This window comes from Eupeodes corollae, chromosome 1 (genome assembly GCF_945859685.1).
Source record: "Eupeodes corollae chromosome 1, idEupCoro1.1, whole genome shotgun sequence".
In the NCBI taxonomy this organism is placed as follows: domain Eukaryota; kingdom Metazoa; phylum Arthropoda; class Insecta; order Diptera; family Syrphidae; genus Eupeodes; species Eupeodes corollae.
This window is the reverse complement of record NC_079147.1, coordinates 118,394,634-118,401,815: the sequence shown is the minus strand read 5'-3', so window position 1 is coordinate 118,401,815 and position 7,182 is coordinate 118,394,634.

Here is a 7,182-nt window from a genome sequence, read left to right as displayed (position 1 = left end):
GAGCTTAAAACTTAAAAAACATGTTTACTATATTAGGGCCTATGTACGTTATTTTATGTTTTTATACATATAGTATTTCTAATATTTTTTCGTATGTTAAAAAAAAAACAAAATGATTATAAAACATACTATTAAAATCTCTACAGATTTTTTTTAAATTATTGTACATGCAATGCATACATACAATATATATTCAAACGAAGAAGTTTTGTTTTAAAATGTCTTCATTTTTTGTGTTTTACATAGATTAATTTAAATATAACATTACTGAGTAGTTTTATCTCGAGTTTATTTTTCACATATTTGTTTTAAAATCTTTTTCCGCTTTTTAAAGTTCAAAATGCTTTTCAATTTTGTAGTAAGTCTTTTTTAAGTATTGTAAAGAGTCTCAATTATGTTTTTGAAAGTTTTAATTATAGTGACAATATTTAGTTTTCAGATTAAGAATAATATATAATATTGCAAACATTTTACATTTGTACTTTGTTTTATAAGTACTGTTTAATTTTTAGCTTCATCGTTTACCATTTTTGTGTAAATATGTAAATTCTGGAGCATGATGCTCGCTTTATTAAAATTTGTAAGGTACTAATTTTCAATATTTTGATATGTACATATCTTTATGTCTTTAATTTCCTTAATAATAATGACATAAATGTGCATAGTTCATATTTATCTTTCTTTGTTTTAAGCATCCTTATTTGTACTGATATGAATGTACAAAAAACTTTCTTATCTTTCTTTGTTCGATGTAAATATTTAACATTCATTCTTATCTTTTCTTGTTCTTACTTAATAGCTACAAGTTGTGTTCGATTTAAGTTGGCGATTAAAGACAATATCAGTTACACCTTCGTTACTATTATCTGTTGCTGATATACCTACATATGTAACTGCGCCCTTTTTCATAAATTGTCCATAGATTGTGAATGCTACTGATGGAAAATCCACAGTTGTAACAATCCCTTTTGCTATTTTTGCATTAAAAACATATAAGAATTAATATTGTGAATATAAAAATTGTTAGTATTATCGTACTATATCTTGTTCTTAATTCATTTAATTTTCTTAAACTTCAATTGATTTATATTTTCACAATACAATTTTTGTTACAACTTTTCCTAAAATTTCTAAACTATTTAAGTATGATAGTTATACTTTATACTCTTTTATACTGATTATTGTTTTACTTTCTAACTCAACATTTTTGAACTGATTAATAAAATTTCCTTTAATTTCATAAATATTTTATTGCAAGTTTGTTTCAGTATTCCTTGAATAACATTTAGTTTTTATAATAATATTTTGTACGTTCTAAATCATTGTTTTTCATAGTATTTTCAATACATTTGTCTTAAATAAATATTAATTCTGAGCTTTCTTTGCAAAAGTTTTCATTAAATTATCTATTAAATAATTCCATTCTCAATGGGAAAGTTTCCAATTGAATATAATTAGTGAGCGCATTAGTCCATTGGAAATAAATAAGGGCCTTGAGCCTTACAACTCGCAGCCAATCCAAACGGATCTTGGATAATTCGTCAATTCCTCTCAAGAGGCAGTACCAATGAAAAAGAATATAAATAGTACAGGCTTAGTATTGAACGCAAAACCTCTGGAATAAAATTCTTGCGCACTATTTTGTATTTATATTTTATTAATTAATTCTTTAAACTAACTTTAAGCTAGACAGAATTTCATAAATCAACCCAAACTATCCATAACGAACAACTAACTAACTGGCTCCATACGGAAACTCTAACTTAAACTCTAATACTTAATACTAATATCTATTTCCATTTATTATTTTATTAGAAAAAATCTAGGTTCTTAAAAAGAACTGAAAACTAACTAAAACTACCTATTCTACCTAAAAAAAAACTACTTAAAAAAGGAACAACCACAGAAGCAAATCTAACTATTTGTTTTGGTTTTTAACTTCCAAATTGAATTTATTGTAATCGGTCCGATTCTAATCGGTGCTAGATTCTAAATTAAAGATTTTTCTGCGTCTGCTTGCGGGATGTTTTTTTCGTCGTCCATAGCTCAAGAACCAGTAAGATATCGGCTTCAAATAAATTTTGTTATACAGATAATAATGCAGAGAGATAAAAAAGGGCTCTCAGAAAAATTGAGTGTGTGGTTTTCTTAACAATGTTGGTTAAAGTTTTAGTTAATCCAAAATATCTCACGAACCGATAACACAAATCACACAAGAGACTTGAATTTAAATTTAAAAATAAATTGTAACGTGATACTAAACTACTACCATACTAGTATATATAAAAAACGGAACAAAAATAATTGTCACCTCTAATATTTTAGAAATAAAAAATGATTTTATCTCCAAAGTAAAAATAAATTTTCTACTCAAATATCTTTTCAAAAAATTGAGATATTGGCTTGAAATTAATTTTATCTTGTAAAATATATTGTTTTCAAAATTCAGCAAAATTTTGGAAAAAATCCAACAGACATTTTCTAAAAAAAAACAAAACAATGCTAAAACTTAATAAAAAATTATTTCAATTAAAATCTCTTCAAACAATATTGGCTCCAACCCAATTTTATCTCACATAAAATTTTGTTTTCGATATTCAGTAATTTTTTTTATGAGAATCGAACAGTAAGATTTTTTTATACAAAAATTTAAATCTACAAAAAACAGAACGCAAATGCTACTAAAATTGGTGAAAACTGGTTTTCGACAAAAATCTCGTTAGCAAAAATTGTTTAAAAAATGAAACTATTTCATCATATGTAAAATGTTGTTTTTAAATTTTAATTATGTTTAGAATAATTAAACTGACAACCTTTTTTCCAAAACACGAAAATCTACAAACCTTTGTAGCAAGAAAAGTCGGCAGACGGGATTGGAAGTTATTAGAGTGGTTCGCATCCCCGCCGCCTCTTTTTTGTTTTTCATTTTGGTCGTGTTATCACTTTATCGGAATAGTAAAATGATTTGGCTCTTCGATGTAAGCCAGAACAGAGTCGTTAAAACTGCCATTCAAACGATCGAAACTTCTCTATTTGGGAAGGGGCAACTTTTAACCACAAGGGACAGCCAGAAACGAACATCATAATATATAGTCTGTCGAAATATAAAAACTGATCTAATCAGATACCTATGTACCTACTTCACTACACAATCTCTTGCCAATTCTTGCACGTATCCCTCGTGACCCTTGCCAACTGCTACATCTAGTCAAAATTACAATGCAATATTGTTTTAGGAACCTCAACCTTTCGGGCCGTTCTGTACGCAACTAGATTGGCTGTGTACGCAATCGCAATTGACTATCTATCAGATCGCCGAAGTAGATATTATACAGAATCGGCGAATTTACCGCTACCTTTGAAGACCATAAAATACCTTTTATTTTGTGTCACATGGATAGGGACAATATCTAAATTAAACTGTTAAAGAAAATAACAACAAATATTATGGTTTAGGTAAAAACTGGTTTTATTGAATGGATTAAAATAATTTTTAGCAATGTGTGTTGCCTCCTGGTTTCTGATATGCATTTTTCTTGGCATACATGCCGTGCAATCCTTCCAGTGATTAGTGCTCTTTCCGCATGTCAAAGACGATTCCAATAATTACTGCAACAAGGTGATCGTTACTATCGATAAGTGTAGCCAAAACGAAAGTTTTACCATTGGAACCAATTTTGATCCGGCTGTGGAGTTATTCGGAACTCTTCTTTTGTCTCGGTTGTCAAATCTCATAAAATCATCGCTTTCAGAAACCTTTTTATAACGTGGTGTGACTCTGAAATAGTGCTAAAATACTCTCCATTTCTTTTAATAGGGTCCGCTATCTAACTTTTTTTCAACTAGTGCTTATTAAGTGCATGGTATCACTTAACTCATGTTTGATTTGACAGATAATTAGTTTTATCCTTTTACTGAACGAATATGGTTGTGTATACTCTTGAACAACGCTAAGAGAAGATGTCGATTTTGAAAAAAAAATCATCTTTACAGTTGAAAATTATTTTGAATTTGGCGGGTACTTAAGCAAGCAAAATTGTCGCATTTAAGGCACAGAAAACAAGTACGCACACATTGAATATTGAAAAGCCGTTACACCCATAACGATTCACTGTTTGCTGTGGATTATAGAAGACATTAACGAAAAATACCTACATAAAGGAGCATGAGCAACATTCACCAAACTTCGACAGCAAAATTGGAATTTGGGATGGCATAATGTTATACGAGAAAATATCTTGAAATGCAAGAAATTTTTCAAGCGGAAAAAACTACGTGTCAACTAATGAGTGACTTACCACAGTCAAGAATTTCTCAAAGTTGCCCTTTTTCACATACTGGCTGCGACTATGCTCGCCCCCTAAGCATCAAACACTCACGGGCTCATTATCCTAAAATGTCAAAGGCCACGAAGGCCATTCCCATGGAGGTAGTTAGGGATCTTTCTTCTCAAGCATTTTTGGCATCTCTTCGTCGACTTGTGTCTCAACGTGGATTTTGTTAGAACATATATTCGGACAGCGGAACAAACTTAAAACGGGCAAGGCGATTTCAATTTAATCATTCTCTAACACATAACATTCATTCTTTTATTAGCATTCATTCAAATTAGTACTTGCTTAAAATCTTAATATTTATAAATAACGTGTCACGTTGCGTTGTTTGTCCGCGATAGGCTGCTAAACTACTAAAGTCATATTAATCAAATTTGTACACCGTGTGTAGTTATCCAACTTGAAAGATACGGAAGCTTACATCTCGATCTATGATCGCCTTATTATTTTATTGCAAATGATTTATATATTATTTGGCAGCTCTAAACGATTCTAACAGATGCAACATCTGTTGGCTGGATTGAGTAAGTATTCAAAAGATGACGCTTTGTCAAACTACCAAGCGTTTTATATAATCGACAATTTCATAGTTAAATTTATTTTGTAGTAAACAAAATACAGTGAATTTTACTTTTCAACATGCAATATAAAAAAAATAGTGGAATAGCTGCTGTGTTGCGGAAGAGTTCAATTATAATTTGGGATGAGTGCACAATGGCTCACAAATATGCACTCGAAGAATTGCATAGAACTATGCAAAGTCAATGATAGACTTTTCTTTACTTTTGTCTGGTTATTTTCGCCAGACCTTTCCAGTTTTACCTCGCTCTACTTTCGTGGATGATGCATGTTTAAAACATCAGATTCTATCAAACCTATAAAGGTTACAGATTCCGATTCGTTTAGCTTTTGCCATGTGTAGAAATAAGTCTAAAGGCCAACCAATGTCCATTTGTAGTTTTATTTGGAAAATCCATGTTTTCCTCATCGGCAGCTATATTTTTCATGGTTACGTGAGGGAAACCTGTCGAACCTAATATTTTTTTGTCCGAACATTAATAATCTTTTGCAGTGAATGCGATGAATCACTAAATTAGAAAACATTTTTTTGTCTAATCGTTACTACTCTTCGCTGTGTATGCGATTTTACACCTTCAATTGGTTTTATTAGGAATTTCTAAAGATTTTCATAATAATCTAGTACAAAATATAGATTTTGTTACTCAGTGATAATGAAGTACTTTATGAGTTTCTTCGTTACATACAAAAATACAATTTTTTTTCCTCTTTATAATATAAGTGTAGATGATACAAAACATTAATAACAGCAACGTTTGGCCGGTTCAGCTAGTATACATAATGATAATAATTATAATATCAATAATAATTATAATATCAATTATAGTAATAATATCTTTAATAATAATAATATCAATAATAATAATAATATCAATAATAATAATAAAAAGAGGCTGGGATGCGACCCACACTGATAACTTCCCATCCCGTCTATCGATTTGTCTTGCTTAATAGTTTATAAGTTTTCATGGTGGATTAAAAAAAGTTGTCAGTTGAATTATTCTTAAAAATTTTAAAATGACTAACAATATTTTTCACATTAAGAAATAGTTTAGTTTGAAAATCTACTTTTGTTAAACAAATTTTTAGTCGAAAACAAATTTTTACCAATTTTAGTAGCATTTCTTAGATTTTTACAAATTGGTTGAATGAAATTAATTTGCAAGATATCAAGAACCGAACATCAATTTTTACCAAACTTGAATTTTTGTAGATTTTATTTTTTATATAATAACAGACTCTTAGATTTGTACAAAAAAAAATACTCAATATCGAAAACAATATTTTCTGTGTAAAAAGTTTAAAGACAATATTTTTAAATTTTGAAAAGCTATTTGAGTAAGATTAAAAATGTTACCAAGTTTTAGAATTGTTTTTTTGTTATGTTTTTATTTTTTGTAAAAAAAAACTGTCAATTCGATTTTTCTCTAAATTTTGCTGAATGTTGACAACAATATTTTTAAATGATAAAATTTGCCGAAATCCAATATCTCAAAGTTTTGAAAAGATATTTGAGTCGAAAATCAATTTTTACCAAATTTTATTAATTTTTTTTGTTCAGGTTTTTTATTTTTTGTAAAAAAAAAACTTTCAATTCGATTTTTCTAAAAATTGTTCTGAATGTTATTAACAATATTTCTTATAGGTAAAAATTAGATCAAACCATGATCTCAAATTTTTGAAAAGATATTTAGAATCGGAAATCAATTTTTACTAACTTTTGTTAAACTTTTTTTAAGTTTTTATTTTTTGTAAATTAACTGTCACTTTGAATTTTTTCAAAATCTAATTGAATGTTGAAAAAAATATTTTTTTAAAAGATAAAATTAGCTTAAAGCAAATTTCTCAATTTTTTTAAAAAGATTTTTGAGTCGATATTCAATTTTAAAAAACTCTGAGTAATGTTTTTTTTTTTAGGTTTTTATTTTTTATAAAAGAAACAGTCAATTTGATTTTTCTCAAATTTCTTCTGAATGTTTGAAACAATATTTCTTATAAGTTCAATTATAACGAACTTTTTATAAACTGCTATGGTACAAAGACCACCCACACAAAAATGTAGCGAACGGACGGACCTACAAACGTAGGTACAAAACGCACGCGCAGACACCTTTCTAAAAATCTTTTATATCGACTCTAGGGACCTTGAAACGTCGAGAAATGTCAAAATTTTAAATTTGACAAATCGCACCCATTACAGTAACTTCCTATGGGAACTTATTATCATAAAAATAATTAAAATTGGGTACCTACTAATAATAATAATTAT